The sequence below is a fragment of the Paramormyrops kingsleyae genome, chromosome 10, assembly GCF_048594095.1.
Source record: "Paramormyrops kingsleyae isolate MSU_618 chromosome 10, PKINGS_0.4, whole genome shotgun sequence".
In the NCBI taxonomy this organism is placed as follows: domain Eukaryota; kingdom Metazoa; phylum Chordata; class Actinopteri; order Osteoglossiformes; family Mormyridae; genus Paramormyrops; species Paramormyrops kingsleyae.
Window position 1 is genome coordinate 18831634 of NC_132806.1, and position 21539 is coordinate 18853172.

General features: G+C 43.6%; 1 protein-coding gene across 5 annotated transcripts in view; it reads right to left on the reverse strand.

Moving 5' to 3' along the window:
* The window catches only part of gria3b (glutamate receptor, ionotropic, AMPA 3b), a 94529-nt gene that overhangs the window by 64452 nt on the left and 8538 nt on the right, over window positions 1-21539 (reverse strand). The gene's annotated exons all lie outside the window — the stretch shown is intronic.

The window sequence follows — 21539 nt, forward strand, 5'->3', positions numbered from 1 at the left end:
ACTTAAAAAAAAAAATATGCTGCCCCCCCTCACCATGAATGTTCTACTGTGTGTTTGCCGGAGCCCCATTCTCTGGCACTGTGCCGCATTATCGCTCATGATGGGATGGAAGCATCCCCTGGTGACCGGGAACCTCTGGCCCCATAGCAGCTGCGGAGGAAACCACAGCGTTTGCATGAAGGGTTCCACCCCCACAGCAGCTCGCAGTTTGTCGCACTGCATTCCCTGCCAGGGCCAGCTCAGGCTCCGCGGAAACCGAGCCTCTTCTCGCCGGCCCGCATTCCAAGCTTCACAGCGTTCCTGCCTGCATCCCCGAAAGTGTTACCTCTCCATTGCAACGCCTCTCCATTGCCCCACCCCCTGGTCCATTGACCATCTGCATGTAACCATCATCTCAAGCTCCCTGAAAACATTCCACTTGTCTCACTTAAGATTTCATCTCCCCCCCCCCCCTCCCCCACGACTGCACTTTTTTTTCTGCACTTAAAAACCATTTCACAGTATGTGTGGGGAAATAATGAAAGCTCATAGCTCCTCTGTCCCTTTCCCGCTATGTAATTAAACAAAAGTGTTGCTGGCTGTATGGCACTGGATATAAACAAGGGCCATTTTATGGTTTGGGGTGGGCTAGGGGGGGTGGAGGCCAAAGCTCATCATCAATTTTTATAATCCAGACACAGAACTCATGTGTCATGGTGGATTTAAAGAAGACATATTTACTCACAAGTGCACAAACAATCCCTTTGGCAGGCAGGCATAGCGACAGTTTGCCGAGAGACGGACAAAGACGTCTGCCTTCTTTTTTAAGGTCCGCCGGCGCCCGCTGGAAATCTGTGCCACGCCGAGGTGCTTCCTACTTTTCGGTCTGTGTCGGTTACTGTTTTTAACGTTCGGGTAATGAAAATCAAAAACCGCAGCTGCCCTGAATGGGAGCATTTAATTTCCGATGCGGCAGGTGAATCTATTGTGCGGCAGCTAGAGCTCAAATTATATAAAAAAATGATGTAAATGATTTGCCCTCTAGCCTTGTTTTCACCCCACGGTAAAGTAATTATGGGATTTCGGTATCTTCACCTCCCATACTTGTGCTAAACGTTTTTCTTTTTTTTTTTGAGTTAAGTAGGAACACACATTGCCCCAGTGGAGATGGTTTGCAGAAAAAAGAAAAGTCAGTTCACTCGGCTCTCTTCTTCCTCCTCATCCCTCGCCTCTTTCCCTCCCTCCCACTCGTCCCCTTTCTGTTCTTTTCTTAATGTCCCCCCCCCCCCTGTTGCCGTTGCTCCAGGCTTGCTTCAGCCTCGTCCTCCTCAGAAGCACAGTGACACAACAGATAATCGCTGTGGGGGATTACATCAGCGCTCCTCATTTAGCAATCTGTAGTGCTGCAAAGCGTTTGTTTCAATGCTGCTACGAAATTTAACAGCCTCCCCAAGAGGAAAACAGCAAAAGGGATGCATGCATTTTGCCATTCTGTACATCGCAACCTGTTTTAATACCGTTATCATCCATCCATCCATCAATCCATCCATCCATCTTCCAACAGCTAATCTACTCCCAGTGGTGGAGAGCCTGAAGCTTTCCCCTGGGAAGCACTGCACACTGCACACATAGCAAGGGAAATACCTGGATGGGATGCCAGTCCATCACCACAATTACTGTATGTATGAACATTACAAGACCGGTGACGTTAATAAAGGAATAATTTAAACTTATTCTTGACAGATCTTACAAAGATTTACAGCACCCGTCAAAGGTCTGGACACACCCGCTATTAACACATTTGTCTCAATTGTAGCTATGTTATTCACCTTACAGTATAATGCCTAAAGGTAATGAAATAATACATATCAAATACTGCAACGAACAAGAGGAGTGTTCAACAAATTTAATCAAATTTTCGACTCCTCAAAGACCCTTTGTGCTTCAATGACAGCATTGCAGACTCTTTGCATTCTTTCAACCAGCTTTCAGATGTAGCCACCTGGAATGCTTCTCCAACAATCCTGAAGGAGATTCTACAAGTTCTGGGCACAACTTGGCTACCTTGCTCTTACTCTTCGATCCAACTCATCCCAAAGCAGCTCTATAGGGTTTAGGTGGGGGGGTTGTGGGGGCCAGGTCATGTGCCACAGCACTCCATCTCCTTCCTTCTTTCATAACCTTGAAGCGTGTTTAGAGATTTTATCTTGTTAAAAAAAAAACATTTTCAACAGGTGTGTCCAAACTTTTGACTGTTTCTGTACAAAGCGTTACGGTGCTTACATGCGACTGCTTACAAGGGAAATGTCCACACTTTAATCATCCTTAATTATCCTTAATTGCCATAATTATTCACTATTGAAGAACACTCCTCCTGGATTCATCGCTGCTGCTCCATGAGTTACCACACCTCGCTGCGATTCCCGCACTAGGTCGAGTGACACGAGTCAAAGGAGCTTTGAGAAATTGATGGCATTAATCTAAATTATTTTTAGTTTTAACCCACAGTTTTTCTTTCCATAAGTAGATTTCTCAGGTCCCTTCTGCTTATCACCCACCTGCTTGATCCTGATCCGTAAGTTTTACTTATAGATTTTCTCTATCATTTTGTAAATCCTTCTTCTCCATCCGTGCAATGATGCTCTTTAAATTTCTAACAGTTTACAGTTTGTTTTCAATCTGTTTTGAATTGATTAGAAATGGCGCGTCAGTCTGGGTGAGTCAATGACCTATCAGTTTTGGTGAGGGTCACATGACGTGACTCACTCATTATTATAGGCTGTTATTATTGCAGACTGCTATACAGTGTCAGCCATGTTTACAGCCCCTGTGCCAGCAGATTATGGAGATCATATCACAGTGTAAGCGAGCCGTGCTGTCATTCAAGCGGCAGGCTACTTTTTCCATATCGAACGTCAGTCTGCACAAACCAAGTACATGGTGTCGAACTGGACGATCCCCGGAACTCAGTGTTTTAAAAGAAGTAGCACTTACTTAATGACCAACAGTCTCAGTCATTTCTGACGCTACCTGTCCCAGTGATGCCCCTATTCAGCCGGCCGGAGTCTATCCCCTGCCCCCCCCCCCCCTCCGCATGGGCTTGGAGTTCTGGCTGGCTGTCTGTGTCCCACTGACGTAGACATGCCACCCAGAGCATAACGGCGCCTCCTCCCCTCCCCTCTCTGAAACCTCCTGTTCATACAGTGACTTACCAATGCCAGGCACACCCTGCTACACATCCCCCCCCCCCACAGGCACCGGCGTTTGCCTCAGGGAGCCGACAGAGAGACTGCAGACTTCTCAGAGTGACACGTCTTGCCCTGGAGATTAAGAGCCTCGTCTGTGCCGGTGTGCCGGTGTGCTGTGCTGTGCGGTACGGTACCCCACATAGTGTGTGTGCTAGGAATAGCACAACATTCTCCAGCCCAAGCATGCGGATATGCATCATAGGATTAGCTGATCTTAAAAGTGTAAGAGCGCCCCAGTGCACTGTAAACAGCCTACATAACATATAATGTGTGTGTCTGTGTATGTGTGTCTGTGTGTGTGTCCACAATGTGATAAAAACCTGTTACTTTCACATTTTTTTGGGGCCCCACAAGGGCAAATTCAATTTTATAAAAATCTGTGACTACAATCAAAAAAGTAAAAATGCTAAAAGATTTGCTTTTTGTTAGTGCTGGGTAGCAGTTAAGGTTGTTATTATTGGTGCTAGGGTTTTGCCTATAAAAATGAATGGACAGTCCCCACAAAGACATATGTACAGGACTGTGTCATGTGTGTGTGTGAGCGTGTCTACATCTGTGTCCCATCAGTCATCTGTCATATATTATGGTAGGAAACCGAGGAGTAACTTGGCAAAATTTCTTGTTAAACCCAGTTCCCCTTATCACATAGTCACAGCTGGTTTGAACATGCCTGAATTAATTATCACATACTAAGTGGTGTAGTACAGCTACAATTTCTCAACCAATCCAACAAAAACCTTCAGCTGCCCATAAACCCATCTAAACATGAAAATTCTACCAGAGTTACATTAAAAAGTCTTGGGTGAACTTCCACTCTTGTTACAGTTGGAGCGTCAAGTTTTTCATAATGCAATTCAAAACATTGTGGATCAGAACAGAACCCGGAGCCAAAGTACAAATCATAAGCTGTCGGGTGAAAAGTTCGGCAGAAGATGTTCAGCTGATTTGCAAACTGATTTTTGCAGGATGTAACACACTGACATTAATCACCGGCAGATCTGTTAGCCGTGGATGGCAAAAGCGGCTGTGGTAGCAGATCTGTTTGTGAGGAATGCAGACCAAGCCAGGCCAACTGTCCAAAAACCCATTTGAAATTGGCTGATAAGGTCTGCTGGTCTTATCTGGAATGTCCTCCGGAACTTCCAGTGCTTCACATATTAACCTCGGTAAAGCCGTATAAATAAGGACCGAGTAACAGATAGACAGAATTAATTACACGCTTTAGCCAGTGAAAGAACTCATAAGAAAATATTTAAATGAATGGGCTACTGCAGACATTTTCTAAAAACAATTACTGTTCTGCGGCCTATAGAAAAAAAAATCACACGTAAAGTGTAGTACTGATAACCAGCCGATCGCTTTAAGCTGAGTGCAGAGAAAAGTCGCTCCTGTACCTGGGGTTTGTACCTGCTCTGCATAAGAATCTCATCTGACTGGTCTTAATTAAGACATACAGGACAGACAATCAGTGGAAGCTGCTCCTGACATTATCTGAAGCAGGGACTCCAAGGAGAAAAGCAGAACGATATCCATGCAATTAAATGTTATCATCGTGCTTCTTTTTTCTCCTCTACACTTGCCTTTTAGTGTCGGAGGTGTTACAGAACGATCCTAATGCCCCCAATGCTAATCCCTGCAATTACCGAACACTCATGAAGTGTAGTCATTCAGCTAAAATTTGGTGCAAATGAAATTTTCGGTTTTTACGATAGTCTTCATGAGTTTTATAGAGGGAGTTGTTGCTGGATATGAATCTCTCGGGGTATCTTAGACGTTAAAAGCGTGCTGGGTGTACGGTATTCTGTAATTGGATTTTTGGGGATCTGTTGAGCAGGTCTTGCACCAGTAACTAATCCCCAATCAGCACCACAGGGGTGTAAGTGTACTTCCCCACGACGGATTGGGAGCAAGCGCGACGTGAGGAAAGACGTGTTACGGTGCCATTGTGGGACATGACAGAAAGCGCGTCAGCGCGCCTCAGCAAGACTGCCGGCTAATTCAACCCCAGGGTACAATTTGTGATAGTTCAGAAGGTGTGGTGATCTACCAGGTGTTGGTGTGTGTGTGGGTTACACTGGGAATCATTCTCAGGTTCTTCTCACTGAGAGGTGTGATGGCACGAGGGCAGCATGGTCTGGTGCAGAATAATATTTTCAGTATTACAATGCAACACATCATGATAGGGGCCTATCATAGGAGTACTGAAGGAACTGCAAGACATATAACCAATTTAGTGTAAACGGACAGCTCTGATGGACCTGCCCTGTTCAATTACATTAGGCCGTAAAGCTGAGGAGATATGAAGAGAATGAGCTTAGTGCACTACAGTCGTTTCAAAGCAGCCCTATGTCAGCTGGAAAACCCTGGCCCAGAGTAGGATGGAACACCACAACTATTCTGGCAACCTTGTCTAAAAGAGGGATGAGATTCCACAACTGGTCTGGCAACCTTGTCTAAGAGACGAATGGGATGCCACAATTGGTCTGGCAATCTTGTCTAAGAGAAGGATAGGATGCCACAGTTGGTCTGGCAACCTTGTCTAAGAGAGGGATAGGATGCCACAACTGGTTTGGCCACCCTGGCTAAAAGAAAGATGGGATGCCGCAACTGGTCTAGCAATCCTGGATAAGAAATGGATGAGATTCTACAAGTGGTCTAGCAATCCTGGCTAAAAGACGTATAGGAGGTGACAGCTGGTCTGGCAACCCTGGCTGAGAGAGAAATGGGACACTACAACTGCTCTGGCAACCCAGGTTAAGAGAGAAATGGGATACCACAACTGGTCTGGCAATCCTGGCTGAGACAGAAATGGGATACCACGAATGATCTGGCAACCCTGCCTATGACAGTGATTGGAAACCATAACTGATATGGCAACCCTGTCTATGACAGGGATGGGACACCATAACTGATCTGGCAACCCTGGCTAAGACAGGGATGGGATAGCACAGCTGGTAAGGCTGTCAGTCATAGCCTCCCACACAGTGGTCACGACAACTTGCCTGCAGGCCAGACTTTGGCGCCGCCTCCCTGTGGAGATATTGCAGTAGCCTTTGAGTACTGTCACCCACAAGAGGGAGGCCTGCTGTCTGCACAAACGTAGGACTGCAGCCCTTGTAAATGAAACCACCTGCATTTCCAAGTAATATGAGTCTTTCAACCCTCTGGGGGTGCCCAATGAAAAAGTCAGGGGCTACTGCTTTTTCACTGCCAGTGGACAGAGTTCAATCCTAACTTGTTGCTATTGTCCTCTGAGACAGTTCCTGTCTCCTTTCGCTGCCAGGCTACAAGGGCTGAGCCGTGCGGGAGAGATAGATGCGTCACACAGCGGTTTTGGTTCCACGGCTGAAGGTTGACACTGGACCTCTGTTCCGGTCTGCACTAGTCCAGTTTTGTGGCTCAATTCATGACCAGCTCCAGTGGAGAGTGAAAGCCCTGAATCAAGCCTGTACAGAACATTCAGTTTGTTGGCTGATTGTGGGCATGAATAGCAATTGAAACTCTCTTTATTGAGTTATGCAGCCCCTTGTGCAACTACTCAGAATAATAAATGAAGGAATCAGGCGAACAGTGTTTAATACAATAATTTCCACTCACAGTCAGACTGTAAAATTTTTATCACATCATCAAGGCAGATATCAGCAGTAGGAGTGAAAAAGTTCACGGGAGAGATTTTTTGATTAGTATATTATTAACCTTATATACATTATTATGATTATTAACTTTGATTGCTGGTCTAATTTATTCAAACATGGAGTGAATTATTTTTCTTCTCACTGGCACAAAGAGGTCTGCCTCAGCTAACAATCAGTACTGGGGATTTAAAGAATAACATAATATAAGACTCCTCATAACAGGTCAAGCTGTTCCTGATTGTCAAATTCAAGAGTTTTTAAGTTTTCTCCGGCACATTTCGCGGTGCAGTGAATACTCAGTAAGAGCCATAAGTAAATAATGAAGTAGACTTACACAGACTATTTATTTAATTGAAGTGGGTTAATTCCTTTTAAGGAAATGGTTTAACTTGGGACACAAAGCCCTGATCTTTTCCCTGAAATAATGAATCCTGTCCTGTTTATTATAATTGGCTGCGGTCTTATAAAGACTTCAGTTTAACAGGTAACACTTCACATTAACTGCAACTTCAAAATGCATTCATAAACAATCTCTAAGCAGCATGTAAGTATACTTCAACATATCTTAAAGCACTGCATTCATAATGCTTTTAAAGGCATGACAGCTGCGATATGCATTAATAAACAGTATAATCGTATAATCTTATAATGTTTGTTATTAATGTATACTAAAGCTCTTAAGGTATGTTAGGATGTTAAGGAACACGCGCTGCATAGGAATTTTCTATCAATGCATTAAGAATGCCTTATGAAGGTGCACTGAATATTCTGCAAATGCATTATAAAGGCATTATGAAGGTGTAGTTAATGTATAGTGTTACCATGTACCATATCTACTTCTGCTTGGATACTCTTAAAATCAATTCGCTTCTCACTTAGATACATTAATGAAAGCTTGAGTTTATCCTGTTTGCTAATGCAGTTGTCACACCCTCTTCTCTTCATTTACGCTTCTCTGAACATACATCTGAAAGGGACGTTTCCCCTAAGTGCGTGCTACACCCATGTGCTGCAGAACATCCCAGAGATCCAGGGAGACCAGGACTCTTCCATCTAGGCAGCTCATGGATGTAGCTCTCACTAATAGCCTGTTGAGACAAGGAGGGGGTTGGCAGGAAGGAATCCAGGATCTAGTGCCAAGAAGACCGACGTGTAGCAGAAGCAGCGCCATCAGAGCTCTCCCAGTGCTGCCTGGAGGCCGTGTTGAGGCAGCCACAACAGATCCATCATCCTGTATCTTCTTATTGGTTAAGAATTGGTAGACTGGGCTTTGACCCCTGCATGTGTCGTTTTGGGTGAGGTACCACGATAAGGGCAAAGAGGGGGCAGACATGTGTGCTGTGCTGCTGGCAGCCTTTCGGACCACGAGGGTGGTGGCAGTCATTGGTGTGGGCAGGGCGGTCGGACAAACGAATGGAGGCAGACACCACATGAGCTTCTGCCATTGCCTCAGCTGCCTCGGGTGACAGGCCAATTGAAAGTAGGGCCGTGAGGCCGCAGGGGGGTTTTCATCCAGCGGTGTCATCTTGATTGTCATCCCTTTGCGGCTCCTTTGGTCGCCTCTGACACGGTCGGTCTCTCTCTCTCGTTACTCATATCCTAGCAGGCCAGCCATTCGTTTTCCTTTCTTCGCCATTTCTGAGGACCTCTGATGCCCCGCAGGGGGTGAGAACATCTGAGCGAAGCTTCCCATTGGAGGGATCACGCGTGGAAGTGTTCCAGAACGTCTTTTCAGCCTGCAGCTGTGGAGGATTAGTTATCATCCCAGCCCAGGATTCACTTCCTGCTCTGCAGCACAACCCACAAATAAGATGTCACGATCAAGCGAGGAGCGTGATCCCAGGGAGCAGGGCGTGACGGCCCTATGGGCAGCAGCACACCCACATGCATACATGGAAACCTTGGCAGCCTCTGCCAGCTCGCCATCCTCCTCCAAATTCTGCTACGCATAATATTTAAAGGACTTTATCAGATACCTTATGCCCATAGTATGCAAATTCAAACCTTTTTATTGAAGCCTAAATGGATCGCTTTGATGTCATATCCTGTCATTGTGATTATTAATGCTTTTGATTAAATTCATTCAGGTAAAATGTCTACTCAACACGCAGCAGACGTCTGGCCTCATTGAACCATGTAAGTCTAACTTAAGTCTTGCTTCTCATAAGTGTGCCTTTATACAACATAGACATATCGTCATATAAAATTTAAACTATAAGAAAATGAGAAACTTCGATAAACAGTCGATAAGGAACTTTGCTTGTCAGTACACAGCAGTCTATCAGATCACAGAAACAAACTCAATTTTTAACCAATGACATGGCAGGCTTTTAAGAACGGACAACCTATGTCAAAAGTGGCCAATCTTATCTGCAAAGGGCCGGTGTGTATGTAGGTTTTTGGGGTAACTGTCAGGTCAGCTGTTCAAACCCAGGTGTGAGGACTCTTCAGCCAATCAGTCCTCTGATTAGTAATCTAATCAGGGAGTTGCAGCGAAAACCTGCACACCCTATGGCCCTTTCTGGACAAGACTGGCCACCCTTGACCTATGCCCAACAAAGGCACAGCGAGGTTGTTTGAGCCAGCGGAGCACACCATACGCCAGGGTATCATAATATCACGGAGGAGAAACTCCCCCTCAGAGCCAACATCAAGTGTGGGTGAAGAAAACGACAGGTTAGTAGCCACAACATCTTTTTAAAAAGGAGATATTGTGTAAAAACAAGGTAAAATTGTATCTTAAAATCCGACACACAACAGACCGATACTGTAAACTCTACCAAAAACGTGTGCCAACTAAAACTGGGAATACTGAAAACTTATTTCACCACTTGAAGCATTGCTATCCAGTACAACATATAGAATTCAAGCGCTTACAGTTACAAACATTAGAAATTAGCATTTTATTTTTCATAATGGAAAATAACCCCTGGAATGAGCAGGGAAAGACTTAGACAGAAAAACCCAGCAACAAGCCATACTGTTGCTGTTTTCTAGTGTTAAGGCCAACAAAAATGAGTTTATTTTTATATGATTTATTTATGAAACGTCATTTTGCAGTCACCTTTTTCATTAATACTGTAGGTTTAAGGGGAATCCCAAGATAACTTTAAGCAAGGAACCTAGATCCTAGAAATAAAGCAATAATGATTTGTATTACAGCACGATAACTATCGATGTTGACTGATAATAAAAAATTACCATGATAAAATGTTATCATGGTAATTGTTCCATGGTAATCCCAAGGAGCATTTTGGATTGTTTGTGGACTCCAAAAGATGTGCATTCTCATAAGAACACCATTTAAAACACTTTCCTTCTTAGCTGAAGCTGCCAGAATACAGTAGGTAGTTGGGATTCCAATGAAAATTATTCCTTGGAATGTTGTCCAAACTAGTAATGACCTTTAAATTGTGTTAATATTGCTTCTCAGTGGCTTAAGTCCCCAGCTGAGGCTGTAAAGGACACAGTACAGCTTCAGCAATTTGTGCCAGTAAAGCAACAGTTTGAGGGAGATACACGCAAGAAGCAGATTGCTTATGAGAACAGATGTTGGGCTCATCAATCTGAACGCTCCACTGAACCTTGATAAAAAAATTCAGCCATAGGACAGTGTTAGCAAAAGCGCGTCAAAATAAAAGCACAGTGTCCATCATAGGACAATGTTAGCAAAACCGCGTCAAAATAAAAGCACTGTGTCTGTCGTGCTCAACTGACTGTTGTACCGCAGACCCAATGTGGAGACAGCAACGTATAAAACAACACATGACGTTGTCTTGGCTGCAAATCTGATCAGAATGCAGAGTAAGAGCTTATGAAACTCATTCCTCACGAGTAAAACCATGAGTGTAATCAAAGGAGAAGAAATCGTCTACAAATTGTTTGGAATGATATCCTCCTCGCTGCACAAAAAAAGGTCAGTTAGACTATTTGCTATCCCTCAAGCATGAGATCCCTCTGTGTAATTTCTTCAGATTTAATCTTAAAAGGAGCTAGATGTGTAACGAAAATCAATAGACATTTTGAATAAACTTGATGGGGTGCCTGTGACTGAGGTGTGGGAAGTACAATAGGAATAAAGAGTCAATATGGGCCAGGCCTTTCGCGCGCCACTTAGCGTAGCACAATACGGGAAATGAAGCCATTTACCACAGAACACGCCGAAATGAGCACGAGATAATCATGCACTGCCTCCTGTTCCTTGTGGGGAAAAACACACACACACACACACACACGCACATGTGGAGTATACCTATCCTTATGGGGTCTGCTCATTCACTTCTATGGGAAAAATGCTAACTATGACAACCTTAACCCCTACCCAGCCCTAACCATAACCATAAGTAACCAAGCAAAATACAAAAGTTTTTGCATTTTTAGTTTTCTCATAGCAGTCACCGATTTTTATAAATAAGGGAAAAAAAAACGGATATTTATCACATTATGGGGACATTGTGTCCCCATAAGGATAGGTATAGCCGCTCGCACACACACACACACACACACACACACACACACACACACACACACACACACACATTTCCTCAACGAGAAATATCTCATCCTGTAGCTATGACCTGAACACCAGGTACGACATTCTTTCATAAATTAACCAGCAGTGCTGAGACATCTATTAAGTGGAGGACATTTATTGTAAAATATCATTTTTCTGCTGACGATATTATGGAAGGTTTGGCCAGACAGTTTGCGTAGCTGGATCTAAGTCAACTGCTCCAAAAATGGTTAATCTTCTCTGTCTTGGGAGGACAAAGATGTACACATTATTTAAAACCCACAATTAATCTAAGAGGTATGTAATTTAAGTGTAAGCAGAGGATAAAAGTGCTGGCAAATACCCATTGATAATGCAGGAAATGTTGTAAGAACATGCTACGAATATCATACAGAGGCCATAATGATCTAGGGTTGGTCAGGTATCTGCTTGTGTGTGTAATAAAAGTAATGAAATTACAGGCATTAATGCATAAGTGTAACCGGCCAAATCACAGACCATGTTGAAATGCACTGTGTGCACTTTGCAGCCATAAAAACGTAGTTTCATCCCTTCAACTTGAAGCCTTAAAACGAACATTGAACATTATTCCTTAAATTCTGAATCATAGCTTCTGCCTTCTACTCAACAGAATGTGCTGATATGTCCCCCCCCCACGGTATGGCGAGGTTGGGGGGTGGCACACGAAGCACAGATGCCATGTGCTGTCGCTTGTGATTGCTCACGGAGCGACCGCTGCCCCCCACGCTGCCCCCCACGTCGCCCCGTGGCTCGCCGGGCTGACAGAGAGCACAGCCCGGTCTGGCCGTTCTGTTTGCAGATGAGGGGATGTGTGTGACTGCGGCAGTGACTGTCTGCATCTCCCTCAGCCGCTCCGGAACAGGACAGATCCTGATTTAGGGTGCTAATACTCAGCAGGGGTGGCGCGGTAGGAGCAGCGCATTCACACTACCGCTGTTCTGCGTTAATTTCCCCAGTGTTTTCCTCCGTTACTCTTCGCCAGCCTGTACTCTCACCTCCTCACGGGCTGTCGAGGAGGGACTGAGGAGTATCGCTAACTGGCTACGACACGATGAAGCGAAATGTGAGGCGTCTGTCGCAGGTTCCCCTCAGACGGCGTGGCAGATGAGGGACCCGGAGGATGCCGGAGCCAGAGCGGGCCGCGTGGAGGTTCCTCATCTGACCTGGCTCACGGCGGGGGGATCAGGAGGCAGGCGGAGCGCTGAGGGCTGGCTGCGGCAGGGCAGGTCCGGAGGGGGAGTGGATCGTACGGGACAGTGCTCCCAGACGTGCCGTTACGGGGCCAGATAATGGTGTGGGATTATTCATAAAGCAATAATGTGGAGGAGAAGGATGCTAGACTGACGTAAAGCCTGCTGAATTATCATGGGGGGCAGGGCTGTGGAAAAAAAAGGGCTTGAATCGAGTCCTGAAAAAGGAAAAAAAAAAATTCTGCTGACTGCTGCTGCGATGAAGATCTTTTTAAAGCGACACGACTCTGATTCTGAGCGTCGCTTTTTCTCCGCTGCCTCCCCAGGCACTGGGGGCAAAAAAGCATTGAGGCTATAATAAAGGGATCTGCCCCTCCCCCCCCCCCCAATGACTGTCCTCCCTCAGCCTCAAAGAAAACGCACCATTTTTGTTTAAACAAAAGCTAAAAAAAAGGGGGGATTAAATCTCGGCCCACCGAAGATGTTTAACGGCAATCAGACGCGGGCAGGCTGCAGAGCCGGTGATGGATGGCCCGCGATGACAGAGTAGAGCCATTTGTTCCCCCTCTCTGTGCGAACAAAGAGCAGGACGCTGTTTTTATAATAAACTGTTTATTGCTCTGCACGCAGCCTGGCATCCATGTGCTCAGTGTTGCATGCAGGCTTCCGAAGTCCCTGGGCTCCCGGCTCCCTTTCCTGCTTCATTGTTGCATATTTTTTTTTCTTTTTTCTGTTCTTTACGCTCAGCCGAACCTGCATCTGTATGCGCCTCCATCACCGCTACGTGTTGATATCATCTCCGGCGTGGCGGCGGTGGCGCCGTGCTTGCCGCGCTCCGCGGGACCTCCGTCGCCGAGCGTTCCGGTAGAGGAGGCCGGAGAAAGTGCTCTTCTCTGCCTAACCCCTCGTTCCTCCCCCCCCCCTCCTGTCTGCTCAAAAACACAGCGTGCACCCATACAGTACAGCAGCCGAGCGGGCAGAGCTTTGCCGGAGAGCCTCATTAACAAGGAGGACCTTCTCCCATCTGCCTGCCTGCCTTCCTTCTGCAGTGGTTTTCCATGAAATTCAGCACTTCTGTGGACTGCAACAGCTTTTAAAGGACCCATTTGGCCTCAGAAAATAGCAGACTGGGCTGAATTGTGCCAAAACAAACAAAAAAAAGGATCCACTACTGAGGTGTGAGGAGTAGACAAATGCAGGAATGAGCGACGTATCAGCACTACTAGGGAAATGCTTGTTTTCTCCTGCGCTGACTATGAAGATCGCCTTAAAATAATGCCTGATCTCCACTGAGAGCCTGTGATAGCTGAGGCTAGGCAGCCCATCGCGAACAGATGACATCACAGAAGCCCTTCCAGTAACTCCTGCTCTTCCGGCAACGTGACTCATGCACTTTGCCGTAAAAGTCGATTTGACGCCTCTGCTAAGGTACTTTGAACTGAATTGCAGCCTTCAGTGTTCAAAAGTGGTCCTCGTGATCCGTTATACATATTTAAGGGTGTGGCGGAAATGCCTAATGTTGCACGTACAAATACTATTTCCTAGTGGAAAATGTAACAAACATAGATCCGCAGTTCACTGCGCAAGAAGCAGAAAAAAAAAATCATAGTGGCTAGAACAGGAGCAACACTTCTGTCACTTTTCACGCAAAGAATTATTTAGGCTGAATAAATGACCCACTTAAACACCTAGCACTGTATGCCTGAATTAGCTGTACCAAGCTTAAAATAATTACACTTGCATAGGTAACTTTAAAGATAGTATAGTGTGGCCGTATGGGACAATTGCCACGGTTTAAACAGCCAGAGAGAAAAGGACTCCTCTACAGATGCTCTAAGCAAAGTGAAGACTGTATTTAATCTAGGGGCAATCTAGATATACTTGTTGAAAAAGACAAATCAAAACCAGAGAAGGACCAAAACCAAAGAGACATATTTTCAAGGTTAAATAAAATGATTTTGCTAAAACGATACTAAGCAATCGTTTTGAACACAACCCTTAGGAGTTCAATAGAATGTTTCATTGACCTTTATCATGTTTGTTTTTACACTTGGAACAAGGCAAAACTATCAGACATCAAAGGCAATTATTAAATCATACATATTAAAGCTGATATGACTGAAAATCAGGCAAAAAAAGATCTGGGAGACTGAGGATTGCGGCTTCATGTAACCAGGTAAAAACTAAGTCAGCATCATTGGTTGATATTTGTATAAACCTTCAGCAAGATATTTACTTTGATTTCATAATTAAAAGTAAGATACTTCTTTCTTATGTATGCCCATTTAATAATATATTGCTACAATATAATGCACTGCCATTACCTAGGTATAAAGTACAGAGAATGTTTATTTTTCTTGGGGAAAATGAGTAGCGAAAATGACCAATCAATGGGATTGTCTGCATTACAGTGAAATGTGTAATAGGCTCATCTCAGCATCTGCCACAGACCATCCTATAGCTGTGGTCCTTACGTGTTGTTTTTCTCTGACACTGCAAGCTAATTAGGGTCTAGATGTCTTCCCCCCATTGCGCTTGGAGAGGAGTACGATCATTTAGTTGTGCTCAGAGAAACACTGGCCTTTTGATAGGCTTAGTGTGTTACATCTTCGGGAAATCACACAAGGGACTAATCTCTTGTAGAATCCACTCTGTACTGTATTGACTGACAGATAAATTAATGCTATTAATATTTCCCAACAGACTTGAATTTACAGCAGGTAATTTCAGCCTTGTCTGATTCATTAGCATGGACCTGTCGCATTTTTGTTGTGTTATTAGAGTTTGCAAGAACCAGATAATGAAAAGGTGCAGTGATTAGTTTGTGTTTTCTGATATTTATACTAATTGCTAGACATTTACAGTCACTTTAAGACAAAAATGGAGTGAGATTAAGTAACTGTCATCATCATCATCATTTGATCATAAGCAAGTGTGAATAATGAATGAGTTTTTTTTCTGTGTATTTAAATATCAATTTCCTGCTCATTTTTTGTTTTGGGTTAATAATGACTGACTGGTTTTTATGGTAACACTTTCTGTTAATGCTATTGTCTATAAGAATCTATGAATACATCCATAACACATTATAATGCATTCATAAAGCATTATGAACATGGCTATAAATATTTATAAAAAGTCATAACATATTATAGCCATATTCATTATGCATTACTAATGCACTTTAGATACCTACATAATGCAGTACAAAACATCCTTAATTCTTATACTGATCATTATAATGAAGGTATCTGTTATACATTACAGGTGACAGCTTTAAGTAAAGTGTTAGCATTTTTGTTTCTGCTGCAGTACTTAAGGATGGTTTCCTTCAAAAATACCAAAATATTCTACAAGGAGGATTAAAGTCTTTCCACAGGGTGGGCTTCATCTTGTAAGTCAGTAATGAGTAATAATAACCCCTCAGCATTTTCTTGTGTCCCTTACTTTCCTTAATTTTGAATCTATTTAACCCTAGAGAGACGGGGCTATGTTAATGTCAACAGAGAAACAATGAAAACAAAATTAACTAGTTAAACAGACAGTCAATCTCATAAAGCTATACTTGGAATTAAGACATGATGTCATGCAGTGCTCTGCTTTGCCACACCGTTAACTGTACAGTTTCTCTGCGTCATCTAGACCTCTCCGGTCCCTCACGTCAGCAAATGCCTAGTCGCCTCGACGACCGCCGAGCCCCCCCCCCCCCTCTATGAATAGAAACGCCCACATCTGAGATGTGACCGAGCGGATGTGCATGCCCTCGTGTCTTAAAGGAGAGCGTTCATGCTGAGGCTGAAAAACACGAGGGAGAGCAGGATATAAGCGCTTACTCAAGGCATGTAGCTCCACGCTAGCGTGGCTGAACTTCTGAGGAGCCCCCATGGGCTGCTGCTCTGAAGGGTGCCTATTGGAGCATGTGAGTAGTGATAAATGGGAGGATCATTTCACTGAAGCATAGACATCGATCACACCAGACCCCATAGATGGCACGAGCCAAGCCGCACCTTTACTATGCTCATGCTCCAAACACCACTCTTGCATTTCACTCCGAGTCGTTCACGTTCATCGATGGTTAACCTTCTCTCTCCGTGCCACGTTAATGTTCAATAAAGCCAGCAAGTGCTTTGTGTATCAGTGTTTGTTTGGCAGTGGCCTTGTACTGTATTATAAGAGCTGATGACATATGTAGTATTTTATTGCTCCTGCTAACTGGAAAATGCCATGAGGTAGATGATGTCAGATCCATACGGTGACGTAATCTGGTATGACTCTCCTTTGGCGAGCCCGCTACATGACCGGGACACATTTCAGAGCTGATTGAAGTCTTTATATAGCGAGAAACTTGCTTTTTATTGCCTAAATACCCTTCCCTTTTATTCCCTGTTCTAATATACCGGCTACAAAAAGTAATTACACCCCAACCACTCACTTCTTAATGCAGAAAAGAGGCATTATTTACGTTAATATACTGAAGGGTTACCAAACAAGTAGTTCTTATAATTGATCCAGAATCTGCAGTATTATTTTCCAAAATCCAGTGATGTTATCAGTTTTTCTTTGGCTGCAATATAAAGGCAGATTGGTAGATCCTTTCAGCCTACAGGAAGTATAGGAAAGTGGAACTGGATTTGGGCATCTGGCAGGATGTGGAGAGTATCTGGATTCCATACCGAGTGATGCAGCTCCAAAAAGGATTGAGGAGCCCCTGGCGATTTCGAAGATACATCTTTTGCTTCTCCTGTCTGATACTTCAGTACAGCCTATCAGTACAGGAGTCTTCCTTAGACACTAAGACAGACAAGTCTGCAGATGGCTCTGCAAGTCCAGAGGAGCTGACACTCTTCCCATGACCCTGTGTGTGTTCTCCAAGAGGTCTTGGTACATTATAGGACTTGTGTGCCAGCCCACAATCTCCATATTCACTGGAGCTCATCAGTGGTCCTCCCAAATTTCACAGAGCTGCTTGCCCTTGCTATCTGAAAAGACCTGGTTTGGTGGAAACTATCTGTGACTTACATGCTAACCACAATGTCCTACGTCTTGCCAACCCACACTGGCGGTCAATTCCACTGATTCGGCGACAACAAGAAACCTCACGGACTTCAGTCACAGGTGTCCTTTGGAGGACATTTCCACAAACAGCACAGGCGTGTAAAGACGGCTTCTCCGGTCTGCCTGAGGGGGTGGCATTCTATAAACACCTTGGGCCGGTACTTCCCACAGCCATGGAGGCCAATCTCATTGTGTATGGATGAAGCTACATCGCTCCTGCTGTAATGACAGCAAAGGTTGTCCAGTGAGAGCAGCTGCTGTTCTCTAGTCCATGGGCTGTTTCCCGACTTTGCCTTCTGTCATGGCAGAATAATTAAAATATATACATATGATGCTTGGACAGTATGACAGTATTATGGTATATCCTGGTATTTAAAAACCCTGAAGGTATTATTTTTAATACTGTCCAAAATACAGACGTTCCTCTTTCCATTAAAGTAATACCGAGATGTTGTATTGAAGAAATGAAGTGCACAGTGTTAGTTGTGATTGGAGCCTCACTTGAAAAAAAATATATAATAAAAGTCAAACAATAACAGGCATGTGTACAGTAAGCTAATGTGCTGTAAATCGTCGGAGCATGCGGGGGTGTAGGCGAAGCCCAGTGCAAATGTGGCTGCAGAACGGGCAGTGGCAGCGGTGTCAATAGACAAAGGGTGATCTTTTTAACTCTGCAACAAGGAGTTGTTGTCTACTCATTTCCCTAGTGCTCAACTTCCACAGAGATTAGCCCTTTTGGGCGCCCTCTGATTCCGGAGTTTACAGTAGCCTACATGATTTACATTTGTTTCATTTCGATTTTCAGTGCCATCAGAACCCAGACAAGGGCTGAGTACGTTACGATAGAAACAGAATAACCACCACGTACGGCTCATTACGTTCCCATGGCTTCTTTGATGTAAAAGCTAAAATGTGGAAATGAAAGCACGGAAAATGTCCAGTGTTTACCGGCCACTTTAGCTGTTGAGTAAAAGATCAGCCGGAAACAGCAGCCCCACATAACCCAATGCAAAAGTGACGCTGGTAGCAGCTGGTAACAGGCCAGCACTGTTTGTTTGCTAGGAAAACAGGTGCATGAAACCAGTGGGCCACACTGTTTACTGACTCGTGTTTCAGCTCATTTCCTGGTGCTCCGACAATCAAATTAGCTTGATGTATTGAATCCCCTACAATCGATACCTAAACTGCATCGTCGGCAAGCTGCATTCTCAACGAGTGGCATTTTTTTTTTTTTAAATGCCGAACGCGTACAAATCCGTAGCTAATGTTTAAAAGTACCCAACTGAATGAGAGGCTTATTAAGACTACGGTCGATATAATCTGCCTGATGACTGTCCTAGACTCTGATTGCTGAAAGCGTGTTTTGTGAGTCCAGAGAGATTGTTGAAATTTTAAAAAGAACACAGCAGCATTCTGTTACTGCCAACCAAGCATCTAATGGCACCTGCATTTGAAATTGCGTTGTTTTATTGCTGGAAGTCGTAGACAGTGCTTGTCCGGGAAACACCACAGAACGTGACAAACCTTTTGGAGTGTTTATTAGTAAAAAAACGCTTGAGAGATTTGATATATCTTTTATATATATATATATATTTTATATATATAACTTTTGTTTTGCAAAGAAATAAAATAAAAACAAAAAGACATTTAAATGCACCCATACTATAGTCTTGGGTCACCCTGCATAAGCCCTAACTATAAGTTCTCATCCACTTATGTTTTACACAGTTTAATGCATAAATCTTTTACTAATAACTAGGTTTGAGCTAAATCCATGGTGCTCTGCACTACAGACAAAATGCTATAAATATCTGTATATAAGCTTACTGGGTTAGTAATATGTTGATGAAATATAGAATGCATGTAGTTCTAGATGAAGTCTGACCATAAAATTTTAAGGTTTGAAATTATCTTTCAGCGAACACTGTGATTTAAAGGACTGCATACCCCGTGGGGGTACCTTCTTAAAGTTTGCATTTTTGTTAAATGAATGCTAGATGTTTGGACGTCTCTTTTATTAATGAAACCATATTAATAGTAAGCTAATTTAAATGCTTTTTATGGATGGGACAGGGGGCAGTCACAGGTTGTCAAATTTATGACTAATAGAAGCTTACGTACAAAAGCAGATTAAAAAGAAAATATGTTGAAAAGGAGACATTTTGTGTAGCTATTAAATATTAACCAAGGAAAAGACTTTAAAAAGTGCCTTTAACTGCAACCTGTAAGGAAATGTCCATCTGGAACTATTTTTGGCTGTTATTTTTGTACTGTAGCCCTTCCTGTTATCTTTAATGGCTGGAGCATCCTCCTCTGACTTCTGTCATTAACAAGGGCTGCAGAAATGCCACCGACTGGGATCTTTTTTGTTTATCACACCATTCTTTGTAAACTCTAAGCACCAGGTCTAACACCACCAACCGTACCAACTTTAAAATCGCCTCGGTCATGTGTCACAGCCACTCTAATTAGGGTGACGACCTAATCGGGGGGGGGACACTATAAGCTACCTCAGGTTTTACAAACTACTTTAAAACTGAAAGGCTCCTGTGCTTGGCTAATTAGTTCAATTCTTCTTGTGCTTTTACTGGTATGTTTCAATGATTGAAAGACTCATCAAGCTGTTTCACATTAACATTACTGACATATGCATAATTACAGGAGACTGACCAATCAGTGCACAGCCAGAACTCAGTGCTACATCCATGTCTTTTTAATTGAAATGGTATTTTGCAATCCATATCCTAGCTCACAGAGTCATAAGAACATAAGAAATTTACAAACGAGAGGAGGCCATTCGGCCCATCAAGCTCGTTTGGGGAGAACTTAACTAATAGCTCATAGTTGTTAAGACTTATCTAGCTCTGATTTAAAGGAACCCAGGGTTTTAGCTTGCGCTACACTAGCAGGAAGACTATTCCATACTGTAACTACACGCTGTGTAAAGAAGTGCTTCCTTAAATTCATTTTAAAATGTTCTCCCGCTAATTTCCACTTATGGCCACGGGTTCTAGTATTTCAACTAATATTGAATTAGTCATTTGGCTGAACAGCATCCAGACCTGTTAGAATCTTATATACCTGGATCACCCCCCTTAGTCTTCTTTGCTCGAGGCTAAACAGATTCAGCTCAGCTAACCTCTCCTCATAAGACATTCCTCTAAGACCAGGGGTCCCCACAGACAAGGATAAGGTGGTCAACCTCGCTGTAATGCTTAGCGAAACAGTAACTGGACTTTTTGACCCTGTCTGCATGCGGCATGTATTCAGTTGTAGCCATGTGATTTGTTGATTCCATCTTCCTAATGGCCACTTAGTGTATATCCACACAAATCAGACCTACATGCTGCTCTATAGAAGGCACTTTCACCCCACCGGAACTTATTTCTAGAACCAGAACCTTTTTAAAAAACCCTGAACTTTTGTCGTGTTCGCACCGAAGGAACTCGGTCCGATTGTGGTTCCTCTGAGGCAGCTCCACAGCCAATTTTTAGTACCTAGTCCAAGGTAAGTACATTATGTTGGAACACGTACTATGGGGGAGGTGCTTACAGTGATAGCGTGCTGATTGGTTGACCACAAGCAGCTGCATTAACTTGGATTTACGCGGAAGTACATAAAAAGAGATATAGCATAGCAAAAACTGAACAGATGGAATAATTTTTGTATCCCAATTACATTTAATGCATCAATTAATTATTTTTCTTTGCTTGCATCTCCATATTTCCGCAAGTTTCACTGGTGCTGGCCATCAATCCCCCCAATAACTAACAAATAACAAACAAAACAAGTTATTTACCCTCTGTTGTTTTGGTGTGGTGGTGTAGTTTCATATGAAGTCATGTGCGACGTTTCACCTACGAACTTCCATGCTTATTTAACATAAAGGTCCCAGTTC